General features: G+C 39.0%; 1 long non-coding RNA gene across 1 annotated transcript in view; it reads right to left on the bottom strand.

Annotated features, from left to right (window-relative positions):
• LOC136402846 (uncharacterized) overlaps positions 1-17,642 on the bottom strand; it is a 108,300-nt gene that overhangs the window by 36,327 nt on the left and 54,331 nt on the right. The window lies entirely within an intron of this gene.

Below are 17,642 nucleotides of genomic sequence, written 5' to 3'. Positions count from 1 at the left end.
CCTCACAGCGGTGGCCAGACAATCCGCCATCCTTGCTGGTGGCAAGTACCCATACCTTACATAGACTGTGCACACGTGGTGCTGCCACGTGCTCATACACTAATCAGGCAAAGTACAAGTGAGCAAGCCTAACACAGCTGTTTTCCCAACAGTCTCCAAAGATGGTGTCCCAATATCCATGCCTCCCTATAATTCATGTTCTTTTGTAGTCTCTTCTCCTTGAATCTGGTTTTACTTTTGATTAATAAAATGCAAGAGAGTGCTGCTGAGGGATATCTGTGGCTAGAATTTAAGAGGAAAGCCCAGGTCTTCTTGGAATGGAGGGTGGCAGCTTTCATGTAAGAAGCGTAACCACCCCAAGGGCTTTGGCTGTGAGGAAGCCCAAGATAGCCATGTGGAATAACCGCATGGCCATGCAGCCAGCCCTCAGCTGTTCCAGCCAGTCCCAGCCCAGACACCACATACGGGAGTGAAATCACTGTGGTGTCTTTCCGCCCAGTAAAGCTTCCAGATGTCTGCAGCCCCAGGCACTATCTGATTGCAACTGCATGAGAGTGACCTCAAGCAAAGCCAAGCTATGCCCAGTCAACCACCAGATCTAGGAAAGATAATAAATTCTTGTTTAAGCTACCAAATTTTGGTGTTTGTTACATAGCAATCAATATCTAAACTACTTATATGTAAAACAACAAGCAACCTACTAGGTAAATGTTAGGTATCCATAAGCAACTCACTTCTGAGCTAAAATAATGAATCTTCATTCTCACCGTGGGACATCTCAAATTTGCCTCCAAAACTTTCAAGAATATTGTGAACATTTAAAATAATCTTAAAACAACTGATTTTATTGTTTAGTTTAGAAAAGATAAATATTTAACATACAGCTCCTTATGAAGGGAAAGAAATACAAAGAAAACTAGATATATCTAAGAAAATTATACTTGTAAATCAATCTCTTATTTTAAAAGGTAGAGTCACCTATCTATAAGTGATCCCTGCCCTGAAAAGGTCCAGGAACAGGAAACCCTCCCTGTGATTTTCAGAGCCTTAAGGCTTCAAAATGTGGCCTCTATGCCACATCCCACCTGTCACCTGGGAGCTGAATCAGAAAAGAAATAAAAAGAAAAACTTACAGACATGGAAAACAGTGTGGTGATTGCTGGGGGGCAGAGGGAGAAGGAGGTGGAAGAGGGGGTAGGGGAGATAAATGGTGATGGAAGGAGACTTGACTTAGGGTGATGAACACACAATACAATGGTACAGAGATGCATTGTAGAGTTGTGCACCTGAAACCTGTATAATTTTGTTAGCCTGTGTCACCCAATAAATTCCATAAAAGGGGGAAAAATAATCTGCATTATGTAACAAGATTTCCAAGTAAGTCATATACCCATTAAAGTTAGAGACATGCTGGTATATGTCAGTGGTTTCCAAACTTGTCTGCACATGAATATCATCTAGGAATCTTAAAAGTTCCAAACTCCAGGCCACAGGGACACAGGTATTGATGGTTTTGAAGCCGGTCGAGTGATTCCAGGTGCAACAATGACTGGGAACCACTGGTCACTTTAGATAGAGCGCTGGTTCTCAAACTGGACTGAACTGTAGGATCACCTGGGGAGCATCAAAAATACTAATGTTCTTTCCAGCCCAGACAGTGTGATGTTACTGGGTGTAAGCCAAGCACTGGGAACATTTTAAACTCCCTGAGTGATTCTCACATGCAGCAAAGTTTGAGAACCACAAATCTAGAGCCTGACACTGAGGGTCAAAATGGAAGCTGAGCCTGCACTACCCTTTCGGGAAGAGGATTAAATAATTAAAATGAACAGTTGGCCACACGGCTTTCAGCGAACTCACCAGCTATAATGACAGCATCGAGGTTGCTGAAGCTCAGGTCTGCCAATTCACATGGGTCCCTGCAGGTTCTCCTGGCACTTTCCTCCAGCGCATTGCTCTCTCCCCCGCTGACCTGTGTGTCAAGTGATGACCTGACCATGTGCATCTGCTCCGCAGGAGGCGCAAATGTGTTCACCTTCAAAAATAGAAATACAAACAAAACAATGATGTCATTGCCTCTATGAAAACAATCAAGCAAATTAATCAGAGCCTAAACCAGAAAGGAAAGGTGGAAAACCACTAAGTAATTCTATTTGCTTTCAGGTCCAACACCCCCACCAAATATCATAGCTCAAGTTAAGAAAGACATGGCAGGGGACTTCTAGAGAAAAAAAGAGAAAAAAAAATAGAGCTATAAATTAGCTAGCTTCCAGAAAGAAAGCAGAACAGAAAGAGTTTGGTTGTCAAATACAGGGATATATATACACATACAGCTCATCTTCACGCTTTTTAAGGAACTGGAACAGAGGATCCAATTTTATAAATTATAGTATATAGGTCTCAAAAACATGAGCGAATTCATGAAATCTGCCCTTGAAACCTTTCTAAAGCAGGGATTCTCCACCCTGGCTACATATTAGAATTCCCTGATTGTTTGAGGCCCAAACAAACGGGTTACTTGTAAGTGAAGCATGATGGTGGGCATCAGGGTGTCCTGACATCCCCCCGGTGATTATCATTTGACAGGATTGACAACCACTGCTCTAAAGCAAATGAGAGAGAAAGCTCACAACCTCAGGGCTCTGACTTAAAATCTCAATAAGCCCTGGATGGAAAATTGCACACACATGAGGTGAATTCTAGCTCTTGACCCAGAATGGTACTTACATGGCTGTCAGTGATGCCCACATTTGTTAAAGAGTAAATAAACTGGGAATAAACATCAGGCAGGAGAAAGGTCAGCTGCTTGTGAATACACATATGTATCCACCCACTTAGTAGAGCAGATGGGAGAAGAGGGGAAGTGGGGGGAGAAGGGAGAGGGGAAGGGTAGGAGAGGGGAAGGTAAGAGGAGGAGGAAAGTAAACAGTGAACCTGAGAAGCAGGACAGCCAAATGGTTAGGAGCAGTTCTGTGTGATTTGGGGAGAGTTACTCTATATCCCTGTGGCCAAAATCCCTCAGTCTGAAAGTGGGAAGGAACGTCTTTTTCATAGGGCTGTTGGGAGGATTAAATATAGTAAATATCAGCTGTGTCAAAACCTAAATACCAGTATATTTCCTCTTACTGATCTTACGGAACAAAATGGAGGCTCTGCTATATTGTGCTTGATATACATAAAGAAGTTCTCATTCTGAAGCTGGTTTTCTTGAAAATAAACTGAAAAATACTATATTCAATAAATACATTAAAAATTGTAAAGACTGATTTAAGAGATTGCATGTAACAAGCAAAAGAATATAAAATTACTTGATTTAGAATTAGGGTGAGACGTTATCTACAGTTCCAGAGTTGATTGTTTGTTTTAAAGTATCGTATATTAAGTAGATACTCCCTCTTAATTTCTTCAAGGGTATATTATAATCTTTTAACTTTATTAAATTCACACTTATATTATTCTTTAAATTATCTTTGACCTAAAATAAATTATGCTGTAGGCAAGTGAAACTGCCAATAAAAATCTAAAAATAGGACCTATATTAATAGTTGATGTATTTGTTTAAAAGTTAAGTACCTATAAAACAGATAATTGTACCTGTCTCATAGGTTTTTGTAAGGGAGGGTGTTAGTTTTGATTAAGATATTGTTGCCACCTGACTAAGAGGTGGCGCAGTGGATAGAGCGTCGGACTAGGACACAGAGGACCCAGGTTCAAAACCTCAAGGTCGCCAGCTTGAGTGCAGGCTCATCTGGTTAGAGCAAGGCTCACCAGCTTGAGTCCAAGGTCACTGGTTTGAGCAAGGGGTCACTCAGTCTGCTGTAGCCCCCAGTCAAGGTACATATTAGAAAGCAATCAATGAGAAAGCAAACAACTAAGGTGCCCCAACAAAGAATTAATACTTCTAATTTCTCTCCCTTCCTGTCCCTATCTGTTCCTATCTCTGTCTTTGTCACACAAAAAAAGAAAAAGATATTGTTGCCTGACTGGGTGGTGGCGCAGCAGATAGAGCGTCAGCCTGGGACACTGAGGACCCAGGTTTGAGACCTCAAGGTTGCCAGCTTAAGCGTGGGCTCATCTGGTTTGAGCAAAGCTCACCAGCTTGGACCCAAGGTAGCTGGCTCAAGCAAGGGATTACTTGGTCTGCTATAGCCCCACGGTCAAGGCATATAAGAGAAAGCAATCAGTGAACAACTAAAGTGCCACAATGAAAAACTGATGATTGAGCTGATGTCAGAGAAATGGCACCATAGGAGCAATACCAATAAATCCCCCCAAAAATTCAACAAGATTTTCAACCAGAGACAAGAGAAATCTATGCTTGGAGTCTCCAGAAGTTGCACACTAAACGCGAAGGCAGAGGCAGCAGCAACCCGATAGCTGGATCATCAGGCTACTAATTCAGGAAGGAAAGACTAGGAGAGAGGCTCCGGGAATACAGACTCTCTCATTGGCAGAGCCTGCAAATGCCAATGAGCCTCAACTGCCAATGAGACTGAAGCCTAATATATGACATCGCCATAGAGACTTCTCAACTACAAACCTCTACCTAAGTGTGCCACAGGGGCAGAACCCTGGGTACAGAGTCACCGACCAGGAAGAGGGAGAGAAAGGAAAAAGCAAGGAGATATCCTCTCAAAATCAAGAATAATCCACAGACTTTATAACCTATTCCATTTTATTATATTTGTTCGTTTGTTTCTCTTATCTTCTTGTCTTGATTATTTTCTTCCTCTTCCAATTTGGTCATTTAATACTCTGCTAGTCTTACTCTATCCTCTCCTTGAACTACACTATCCATAAGTGTTACATCTCCCATTATCTTTTCTTTCCTCTTCCTTTCTCTCTATGAGGATTGCACTCCAAATCCCTTAACTCTCTCTCTCTCTTTTTATTCTTTTTTCTTCTTTTTGTGTTTTCCTCTTTCTTTTTTTTTCCTTCTACATTAGTTTCTTCTTTTCTCCTTTACCTTTCCGCCCATTCATTCCTCAATCATGAACAAATTACTATATCTGGGACAGAAATTTTTCTTTGTGCCGCTTTGGGGGTTTTTAACTTCATTTTCTTAACTCATTAACAGTGCTCCCAACCCTGGCTCTCCATTTTATCTAGCTCTTGCTCCACTAAATACAATAGTAATTTTTTAATTTTTCCCCTTTTTCCTGTTTCCCTCTTATTCCTCTCACCATATCCCTGAGTCAACCATCACCTAAAAGCAAATCATTTTATTCCTTATCCAAATTTTTTCCTTTTTTGCATTTTCTGAGTCCATATCCACTTTTTTGCCTCTTTATCACTTCTCCCCAAATCATGCCCTCCATTATAGGTAGTATTTGTTCTATTTAGCACAATATAATTCACAGTTCACCACAAGCTTTTCTCAAAATGAGGTGAGAGGAGAGCAGAGGAAAAAAAGGGGGGGAGGGGAATAATCATTTTTTTATTTATTTTTTATTTTTCATTTTTATTTTTTACCTTTTTATTCTTTATTAATTCTCATTAATACTATCAACAAAACCACCCTCAGATGCCATTAAGGAAAAAGAAATTGAATATCATGGATACAAAAGACAGAGAGGTAGCACAGATAGATGAGGAAAACTCTATGGAGAAAAAATTTAATATACTATAAACCTTGGAGCTAAATGACAGAGAATTTAAAATAGAAATCCTAAAAATACTCAGAATTATACAAGAAAATACAGAAAGGCAATTTAGGGAGCTCATAAAATAACTCAATGAACATAAAGAATATATTACCAAGGAAATTGAAACTATAAAAACAAATCAAACAGAGATGAAAAACTCCATTCACGAGCTGAAACATGAGATAACAAGCTTAGCTAATAGAACAGCCCAGATAGAAGGTAGGATTAGTGAAATAGAAGACAAGCAACTTGAGGCACAACAGAGAGAAGAAGAAAGAGACTCAAAAATTAAAAAAATGAGAAAGCCCTACTGGAATTGTCTGACTCCATCAAAAAGAATAACATAAGAATAATAGGTATATCAGAGGGAGAAGAGAGAGAAAATGGAATGGAGAACATATTCAAACAAGTAATAGATGAGAACTTCCAAAGCCTGTGGAAAGAACTAACGCCTCAATTTCAAGAAAGAAACAAAACTTCGACTTTTCTTAACCCCAACAAACCTAGTCCAAGGCACATCATAATGAAATTGTCACAAACCAATGACAAAGAAAAAATTCTCAAGGCAGCCAGGGAAAAGAAGAATACAACATTTAAAGAAAGGCCCATTAGATTATCATCAGATTTCTCAACAGAAACTCTACAAGCTAGAAGAGAGTGGACCCCAATATTTAAAGTCCTGAAAGAGAGGAACTTTCAGCCATGAATACAATACCTATCAAAGCTAACCTTCAAATACAAAGGAGAATTAAAAACATTCAAAGATACAGAAAAGATGAGGAAATTGATCATCAGAAAACACCCACTCCAAGAATTACTAAAGGGGGTTTTCCAACCAGATAAAAAGAACAAAACATAACAAAACCACAAGTAAAAGCTCCACTAAGAACACAATAAAACCAAATTTAAAATGTGAAAACAACAAAACAAAAAAGGGGAGAGGATGGAGATTAACAGTAGAAAAGGACAATGGAGTGCAAAAGTACTCACAAGATAGTGCACTACAATGAACAGGGTAGAAACCCTTTTCATTAACTTAATGGAAACCACCATTAAAAAAAACCACCACAGAAGCACGTGATTTAAAAAAGATGGCAACACAGGAAAGATGTATGGAATACAATCAAACAAAAACAAAAGATAGAAAAACAAAAGAGAAGACTCAAACAAGACACAAAATAACAGAAAGCAATGTATAAAATGGCAATAGGGAACTCACAAGTGTCAATAATTACACTAAATGAAAACGGATTAAACTCACCAATAAAAAGGCAGAGTAGCAGAATGGATAAAAAAAGAAAATCCAACTGTATGCTGCCTACAAGAAACTCATCTAAGCAACAAGGATAAAAACAAATTCAAAGTCAAAGGCTGGAAAACAATACTCCAAGCGAATAATATCCAAGAAAAAAGCAGGCGTAGCAATACTCATATCTGATAATGCTGACTACAAGACAGCAAAAGTACTCAGAGACAAAAATTGTCATTTCATAATGATTAAGAGGATGCTGAATCAAGAAGACATAACAATTCTTAATATATAGGCACCAAACCAAGGAGCACCAAAATATATAAAACAGCTACTTATTGACCTTAAAACAAAAACTGACAAAAATACAATCATACTTGGAGACCTCAATACACTGCTGACGGCTCTAGATCGGTCATCCAAACAGAGAATCAATAAAGATATATTGGCCTAAACAAAACACTAGAGCACCTGGATATGATAGAAATCTACAGGACATTTCATCCCAAAATGACAGAGTATACATTTTTCTCCAGTGTACATGGATCATTCTCAAGAATTGACCATATGTTGGGCCACAAAAACAACATCAGCAAATTCAGAAAAATTAAAGTTGTATCAAGCATATTTTCTGATCTTAATGCCTTGAGACTAGAATTCAAATGCAAAAAAGATGGAAAAAACCCCACAAAAATGTGAAAACTAAACAACATACTTTTAAAAAAGGAATGGGTTAAAGAAGAAATAAGCACAGAGATCAAAAGATATATACAGACAAATGAAAATGACAATACCACATATCAGACTCTATGGGATGCAGCAAAAGCAGTGATAAGAGGGAAGTTCATATCACTTCAGGCCTATATGAACAAACAAGAGAGAGCCCAAGTGAACCACTTAACTTCACACCTTAAGGCAGTGATTTTCAACCTTTGTTTCTCATGCACTCATAAACTAATTACTAAAGAAAAAGGGGCCCTGACTTCTTCTTCTTTAGTAACTAATTTATTTGTGCCATGAGACGAAAATGGTTGTATTTAGTCAGGGGCACTGACCTTAGTAATTAGTGTGTGTTTGTGCCATGAAAAAAAAAAGGTTGAAAATCACGACCTTAAGGAACATGAAAAAGAAGAACAAAGACAACCCAAAACAAGCCGAAGAAAGGAGATAATAAAAATCAGAGCAGAAATAAATGAAATAGAGAACAGAAAAACTATAGAAAAAATTAATAGAACAAGAAGCTGGTTCTTTAAAAAGATCAACAAAATTGACAAACCCTTGGCCAGACTTACTAAGAAAAAAAGAGAAAGAACTCATATAAACAAAATCCAAAATGAAAGAGGAGAAATCACCACGGACATCATAGATATAAAAAGAATTATTGTAGAATACTATGAAAAACTTTATGCCACTAAATTCAACAATCTAGAAGAAATGGATAAATTCCTAGAACAATACAACCTTCCTAGACTGAGTCATAAAGAATCAGAAAGCTTAAACACACCAATTTGTAGGGAAGAAATAGAAAAAACTATTATAAACCTCCCCAAAAATAAAGTCGAGGCACAGACGGTTATACTAGTGAATTCTATCAAACATTCAAAGAAGACTTAGTTCCTATTCTACTCAAAGTCTTCCAAAAAATTGAAGAAGAAGCAATACTTCCAAACATATTTTATGAGCCAACATAACCTTCATACCAAAACCGGGCAAGGACAGCACAAAAAAAGAAAACTATAGACCAATATCTCTAATGAATACAGATGCTAAAATACAAAACAAAATACTAGCAAATCGAATACAACAACATATTAAAAAAATAATACATCATGATCAAGTGGGATTCATCCCAGAATCTCAAGGATGGTTCAACATACATAAAATGGTTAACGTAATACACCATATCAACAAAACAAAGAACAAAAACCACATGATTTTATCAATAGATGCAGGAAAGGCTTTCGATAAAATACAACACAATTTTATGTTTAAGACTCTCAACAAAATGGGTATAGAAGGAAAATATCTCAACATGATAAAGGCCATATATGATAAACCATCAGCTAACATTATATTAAATGGCACAAAACTGAAGGCTTTCCCCCTTAAATCAGGAACAAGACAGGGTTGTCCACTCTCTCCACTCTTATTTAATGTGGTGCTAGAGGTTCTAGCCAGAGCAATCAGACAAGACAAAGAAATAAAAGGCATCCATATCGGAATAGAAGAAGTAAAGGTATCACTTTTTGCAGATAATATGATCCTATACATGGAAAACCCCAAAGAACCTACAAAAAAACTACTAGAAACAATAAACCAATAGAGTAAGGTTGCAGGATACAAAATTAACATACAAAAGTCCATTACTTTTCTATATGCCAACAATGAAACATTTGAGAACAAACTCAAAAAAATAATCCCCTTTACGATTGCAACAAAAAATAAAATAAAATACCTAGGAATAAACATAACAAAGAATGTAAGGGACTTATATAATGAAAACTACAAACCATTGTTAAGGGAAATCGAAAAAGATACAATGAGATGGAAGAATATTCCTTGTTCTTGGTTAGGAAGAATAAATATAATCAAGATGGCCATACTACCCAAAGCAACATACAAATTTCATGCAATTCCCATCAAAATTCCAATGACATATTTTAAAGAAATGGAACAAAAAAATGATCAGCTTTATATGGAACTGTAAAAAAAACCTGAATAGCCAAAGCAATCCTAAACAAAAAGAACAAAGCTGGGGGCATTAAAATACTTGACCTCAAACTATATTATAGAGCCACGACAATCAATACAGCATGGAATTGGCACAAAAATAGACACTCAGAACAATGGAACAGAATATAAAGTCTAATAATAAAACTACATGTATATGATCAAATAATTTTTGATAAAGGGGCCAACAACACACAATGGAGAAAAGAAAGCTCTTTCAACAAATGGTGCTGGAAAAACTGGAAAGCTACATGCAAAAGAATGAAACTCGACTACAGTTTGTCCCGTTGAATTAAAATTAATTCAAAATGCATCAAAGACCTAAATATAAGACCTGAAACAATAAAGTACATAGAAGAAGACATAGGTTCTAAATTCATGGACCTTGGTTTTAAAGAGCATTTTATGAATTTGACTCCACAGGCAAGAGAAGTGAAGGCAAAAATTAATGAATGGGACTACATCAGACTAAGAAGTTTTTGCTCAGCAAGAGAAACTGATAACAAAATAAACAGACAGCCAACTAAATGGGAAATGATATTTCAAACAGCTCAGATAAGGGCCTAATATCCAAAATATACAAAGAACTCATAAAACTCAACAACAAACAATTGAACAATCCAATAAAATAATGGGAAGAGGACATGAACAGACACTTCTCTCAGGAAGAAATACAAATGGCCAACAGATATATGAAAAGATGCTCATCTTCATTAGTTATTAGAGAAATGCAAATCAAAACTGCAATGAGATACCACCTCACACCTGTTAGATTAGCTATTATTAACAAGACAGGTAATAGCAAATGTTGGAGAGGCTGTGCAGAAAAAGGAACCCTCATTCACTGTTGATGGGAATGTAAAGTAGTACAACCATTATGGAAGAAAGTATGGTGGTTCCTCAAAAAACTGAAAATAGAACTACCTTATGACCCAGTAATCCCTCTACTGGTTATATACCCCCAAAACTCAGAAACATTGATACGTAAAGACACATGCAGCCCCATGTTCATTGCAGCATTGTTCACAGTGGCCAAGACATGGAAACAAAAAAGCCCTTCAATGGAAGGCTGGATAAAGAAGATGTGGCACATATACACTATGGAACACTACTCAGCCATAAGAAATGATGACATTGGATCATTTACAACAAAATGGTGGGATCTTGATGACATTATACGAAGTGAAATAAGTAAATCAGAAAAAAAACAAGAATTGTATTGTTGCACACGTAGGTGGGACATAAAAATGAGACTAAGAGACATTGATGAGTGTGGTGGTTACGGGGGAGGGGGGAGAGGAAAAGAAAAAGTGGGAGGGGTAGGGGCACAAAGAAAACTAGATAGAAGGTGACAGAGGACAATCTGACTATGGGTGATGGGTATGCAACATAATTGATTGACAAGATAACCTGGACATGTTTTCTTTGAACATATGTACCCTGATTTATTGATGTTACCCTAATAAAATTAATAAAAAAATAAAAAGAAAAGAAAAACTGATTATTGATGCTTCTCATCTATCCATTCCTGTCTGTCTGTCCCTATCTATTTCTCTCTCTGATTCTCTGTCTCTGTTAAAAAAAAAAAAAAGAAAAGAAAAAAAATCAATAAAGAAAAAAATAAAATAAAATGGCATAGTATTTGCACATAACCTGTATTTACATATAGCAGAGTATGTTTGCAAATCACTTTATTTGCATGGATTCAGCTCAATGCTTGGTGCATGGAAAACTCAAGTTTTGCTTTTTGAAACTTTCTGGGAATTTTTTCCCCAATTATTTTTTGTCTACAGTTGGTTGAATACACAGGTACAAAACCTACAGATACAGAGGACTGACTGTACTCTGTTTTTGCCCTGAACAGAGACTTACCACCCAAGGCGTTTGTTAGTGTCTGGTCATCTAGGCACCCTCTGCCCGGAAACGGCCATAGTATAGAGTCCAATAGGAAAGCAGGAGTGTAACGTAATCACATTGTGGCACAATCTAGGCAGAGTAAACTACTTCAGTACGTGGAGAATGGGTCAATTGTCAAGTTCCCAGGCCCTAATAAAGACAGGATGAAGATTTGACTTGGGCTGGGCATGGAGGGGAACACACAATGCAGAGTACAGAGACATGTTGCAGAATGGGGCACCTTAAATCAGTTTAATTGTGTTAACTGGTGCCACTCCAATAAATTCTATTTTAATAAATACATAAATAAATAAATAAAAAGAAAAAATGAAATAAAGACCAGATCCTCCAGCTTGCTATGTTATCTCTTCCTGCACAACTTTCCCGTCTTGAAATGACTTTCTTTCCTGTTTGTGCGGCATTGCAAGGTAGAAAAACAATGCACTGAACTGGACCTTGCTTCCACTGGAGCCATTGTCTCAGCTCTGCAGCACTTGAGCTCCGTGAGTTGAGTTCTACCACAGTATTAACTGAAACTGATACCCAGTACGCTCACAGCTGTCACAGACCAAAGAGCTGTCATGATTTTTATCTACGGTACATAAACTGAGAATATGTGAGTTTAAAAGAATATGTGAATTTAAAATATATTTTATATCATGTTTACTTGGAGGCCTTTATCTAAAACAGATATCACAGTCAGATTAATCCCTTCCCGTATCTGGGATCTCCTTAAGGTTGGTGATAGCCTATGTAGAGGAAGCTGCTTAGGGATTTGAGGAAATTGTGGGCATTATTCCATTCAACAAATGTGTATTGAGGGCTTAATATGTGCCAGAGGATGTTTTTGGTGCAGGTGATAGAGTGGTGGACAAAATAATCAAAAATTCCTCACAGGCCCTGGCCGGTTGGCTCAGTGGTAGAGCAACGGCCTTGCGTACAGAAGTCCCAGGTTCGATTCCCGGCCAGGGCACACAGGAGAGGCGCCCATCTGCTTCTCCACCCCTCCCCCTCTCCTTTCTCTCTGTCTCTCTCTTCCCCTCCCGCAGCTAAGGCTCCATTGGAGCAAAGATGGCCCGGGTGCTGGGGATGGCTCTGTGGCCTCTGCCTCAGGTGCTAGAGTGGCTCTGGTCACAACATAGCGCTGCCCAGGATGGGCAGAGCATCGCCCCCTTGTGGGCAGAGCATCGCCCCTGGTGGGCGTGCCAGGTGGATCCCGGTCGGGCGCATGCGGGAGTCTGTCTGACTGTCTCTCCCCATTTCCAGCTTCAGAAAAATACAAAAATACAAAAAAAAATTTCTCAAAATTGTGAGATTCCAATCCAGTGTGAGTAAACAGGACTCAGAAAGTGCTCGCACCTGTTCTGGGGCAGCTGTGCTACCATCATTCCTCCTCTGGGAATGCGAGTGTCTGGACCTGAGCTGGGGTCAGGGACCAGGAAGTCTGTTGCATGTCAGCCTTCATTAAGTGGAATTAATAGCTCCTAGTTCTTCCTGGGCCATAATATACCTTGTGACAACTAAAGACTGTAGTACTGTGGTACTGTAGAAATGGTGCTTTGTCATCAATTCTGTTAAGACTTCCCTGCAAAGACAAAGCTATAGGGAACTAAAGATGGGGCAAAGTCACAAGAGATACTGCCATTCCTTCCAACAGAGGTATGCATGTGCATGCAGGTACATACAGGTTTATGCAGGTACATGCATGCACGCATGCATGCCCTCTTTCTACAAATATATAAACTATCTGTAACACTGAAGTTTTTTTTATCACACATTAGTGAAACTGCTCTGCTCCACTATTCCTCTCTTCTCCTACCCTACAATAAGAAAATAGCATAGGAGAGTGACGTCACGGAAATGGCACCGTGAGCAGCGCGTCTGACAGATCTCCCCAAAATCACAACAAATTTATCAACTAGAAACAGAAAAATTTATCCTCAGAGCATTCCGGAGTTCCACACAAACTGAAAGTGAAAGGACTGTTATCACTTGAATCTGAGAGACGAGGGTGTGGAGGAAGCTAACTACCGCAGGGACGTTCATTCAAGCCGCGGAGGGAGTGCGCCTGTGGTGAGTCAGCCCACACTCGGGAGCGGCGAGCAGCCGCCGGCGCGCGCCCAGTCCAGTAGCAGAGCGAGCACCGCTAACGTTCCCAGCGGCCTGCACACTGCGAGTGAGAGTCCCCAGCCACCGGTGCCCAGAGCACCCCACTCGTGCGCGTGCCCTGGGCATCCCAAGCGCCCAGAGCACCCTGTTGGCCCACACACCCAGGGTGCCCCATTATCCTGTGCCCGGTGCACCCCAGCCGCCAGCGGCGGGGCGAGCGGGAGAGGTGCCAGGGCGGTCTTCCCTACTTGGGAGATTCTCTCCGTGGGCGGGGCACATCACCCAGCCATTCAAGCTAACAATCAAGCATTGGGGGAGGGGGCGCGCAGGCAGCCTGAAATACCTTCGGGAGCACAGCTGCGGACCCAATCACTGAAATTAGCTTAACCCATGAAATCTGCGCACCCACGGGCTCTAATTGATAAGATCTCTCTCAGTTCAGCAATCCAAGACAAGAGGCGTGATATTTTTTAGGGCCTCTCGCTAAAGGGGCGGGGGCAACTTCTGACTGATAGAGCCTCCATATTCAGGGATAAACGCTAACAAGAGGGACTTGGCAGATAATAAGATCTATACTACACTAGTCGCAAGCAGAGACTAGTGCCTCTTCTTCCCAGCAAAAAGAGGCTACAAAGTGTGGAAAGCCTGGGTTGAGTGGTCCAACTGAATGCTAGGCGCTGAACAGTCACCTTGACAACAATTGACTCCCACCCCCACCTGATTACACTGGAGGCTCTGACTGCCAGAGCCTTTCCCAAAGCCTTGCGCTGAGTGGGGATAGAGTGGGGATTTCCTAGCTCTTTGAGCCTCTTACTCCCCAGGCAGAAGCAGTAGCAGCCTTATAGCTGGATCACCAGGCTGCTAATTCAGGAAGGGGGGGACTAGGAGAGAGACTCCAGGAAAGCAAACTCTCTTATCGTTGGACCCTGCAAACGCCAACAAGCCTTGACTACCAGCAAGACTAAAGCCAATTATATGACATTGCCATAGAATCCCATCAACTGCAAATCCCTACCTAAGTGTGACACAGGGGCAGAGCCTGGGGTACAGAGTCACCGACCAGAAGAGGGAGAGAAAAGAAAAAGGAAGAAGTTAACCTCTCAAAATCAAGAAAAATCCACAGACTTTACAACTTGTTCCACTAATTTTTTTTGTTGTTGTTGTTTCTTCTATCTTATTGCCTTTATTATTATTATTTCTATTTCCTCCACCTCGGTCCTTCTATTCTCTGCCCATCTTATGCTTCCCTTTTCTTGAACTACACTACCCATGAGTGTTACATTTTATTTCTCTTCTTCATCCTCACCTTCCTTTAAGGTTATACTCCAAAACACTTAACTCTCACTCTCTCCTCTTTTGTTTTTCTTTTGTTTTGCTTTATTTTGTTTTTTTCTCTTCCTTTTTTTTTCTTCCTTCGTTTTTCTCTTTTTCTTATTTTTTCCTTTCTATTCGTTTTTTCTTTTCTCGTTTTACTTTCCTCCCATTTAATCCTCAATCATGAACAAATTAGTTAATTTGGGACTCAAGGGGTTTTTTTGGCTTTATTTTTCTTTTTCGCTTTTGTTTTTGTTTTTTTCTTGTTTGTTTGTTTGTTTTTGTGGCATTTTGGGTACTTTTTACGTTGCTTTTTAACTCACTAGCATTCCTCCCAACCCAAGGTCTCCATTGTATTTAGTCTTCACTCCACTTAATACAACAGATTTTTACTTATTATTTTTATTTTTTTCTTCTTTATTATTCCTTTTCTTTCCTCCTTTTTTCTGGTTCCCTCTTATCCCTCTCATTATATCTCTTAGTCGACCATCACTTACAAGCAAATCATCTTATGCTTGTCTAAGATTTTCTTCCTTTTTTTATTTTTTTATTTTTTTTTTTACATTTAGTAGGTCTCTACTCCCTTTTTTTGCCCCTTGAACTCTTCACCCCAAATCAGGCCCTCCATTATAGGCAGTTTTTGTTCCATTTAGCATAATATAATTCACAGGTCATCACGATATTTCCCTGAGGAGGGGAAAGGAGGGAAAGAGAAGAAAGAAAAAAGGGGGAAATAATAAATTATTACTGTTTTTTTTTTTTTTTGTGGGGTGTTTTACCTTTTTTTTTTTTTTTTTTTTACTTGTTACTCTTTATTAATTCTAATTAGTGCTATCAACAAGACCACCCTCAGATGCCAATAAGAAAGAGGAAATCGAATATTATGGATACAAAAGAAAGAGAGGTAACACAAATAGATGTGGAAAAATCTATGGAGAAAAGACTTAACATATTGGAAGCCTTGGAGCTAAATGACAGAGAATTTAAAATAGAAATCTTAAAAATACTCAGAGATATACAAGAAAACACAGAAAGGCAATTTAGGGAGATCAGAAAACAACTCAGTGAACACAGAGAATATATTACCAAGGAAATTGAAACTATAAAAACAAATCAAACAGAAATGAAAAACTCAATTCACGAGCTGAAAAACGAGGTAACAAGCTTAGCTAACAGAACAGCCCAGATTGAAGATAGGATTAGTGAAATAGAAGACAAACAACTTGAGGCACAACAGAGAGAAGAAGAAAGAGACTCAAAAATAATAAAAAATGAAAAAGCCCTACAGGAATTGTCTGACTCCATCAGAAAGAATAACATAAGAATAATAGGTATATCAGAGGGAAAAGAGAAAGTAAATGGAATAGAGAATATACTCAAACAAATAATAGACGAGAACTTCCCAAGCCTGTGGAAAGAACTAAAGCCTCAAATTCAAGAAGCAAACAGAACACCGAGTTTTCTTAACCCCAACAAACCTACTCCAAGGCACATCATAATAAAGATGACACAAACCAATGACAAAGAAAAAATTCTCAAGGCAGCCAGGGAAAAGAAGAGTACAACATATAAAGGAAGGCCTATTAGATTATCATCAGATTTCTCAGCAGAAACTCTACAAGCTAGAAGAGAGTGGACCCCAATATTTAAAGCCCTGAAAGAGAGGAACTTTCAGCCAAGAATACTATACCCATCAAAGCTATCCTTCAAGTACGAAGGAGATATAAAAATATTCACAAATACAGAAAAGATGAGAGAATTTATCAGCAGAAAGCCCCTACTCCAGGAAATACTAAAGGGGGTTTTCCAACCAGATTCAAAGAACAAAAGAAAACAACAACACAAGCAACAGCTCCACCAAGAACACAACAAAACCAAACTTAAACTGTGACAACAAAGAAAAAAAGGGGGGAGAGGATGGAGATTAACAGTAGCAAAGGACGATGAAGTGCAGAAATACTCATAAGATAGGGTACTACAATGAATATGGTAGGTACCCTTTTCATTACTTAATGGTAACCAACCTTGAAAGTACCTGTCATCTTGTGATGGAGTATGAAATTCATTTGGTTGGAGCAAAAATAATTTTAATTGAAAATTTTCTCCTAAATATCATAACTAAATTATCATTTTTCTAATACATTATAAAACACTCCCATCATTTTTCCCATTTCCATCAACAATTTTATGCAGGAGGGTCATGCTATGAAAAGACATGTCTGCACCATTTTGTTGGTGGCTTCCTGGTAGAATTCACTAATGTCCCTACAGCTATGTTTTTATGGCAGTGGCTTCGTCTTCATCAGGAAACCTATCAGAAAATGTCTTAGTGGGAGAAAAAGTGTTACTTAGGTACCATGAAACATGACTGTGAAGAGTGTTAAAATATCAGCTCACTTTGGCCTCTCAAACACTGTAACATTCAGAACAAAAACTCACAGGCACGAGAAGGACAAGATGGAGCTGTGTGTAGGCGGACGTACCAACATCCACCTCCCAGAACCAAAGTGGATTACAAATTAATTTAAGAACCATCATCTGGAAAAACCAGCTTTGGACTAAACTAAGAGGACTCTTCAACCAAGGAACACTGAAGAAGCCATACCAAGACTAGTAGGAAAAGCAGAAATGCAGAGAGGGCTGTCCAGCTGCCTGGAGCAAACAGCAGCTATGAGAGACTTGCCTGGCAGGAAGTGAGT

The sequence above is a fragment of the Saccopteryx leptura genome, chromosome 4 (assembly GCF_036850995.1).
Source record: "Saccopteryx leptura isolate mSacLep1 chromosome 4, mSacLep1_pri_phased_curated, whole genome shotgun sequence".
NCBI lineage: Eukaryota > Metazoa > Chordata > Mammalia > Chiroptera > Emballonuridae > Saccopteryx > Saccopteryx leptura.
Note: the sequence above shows the minus strand (reverse complement) of the source record. Positions and strands in the feature narration are given on the sequence as shown.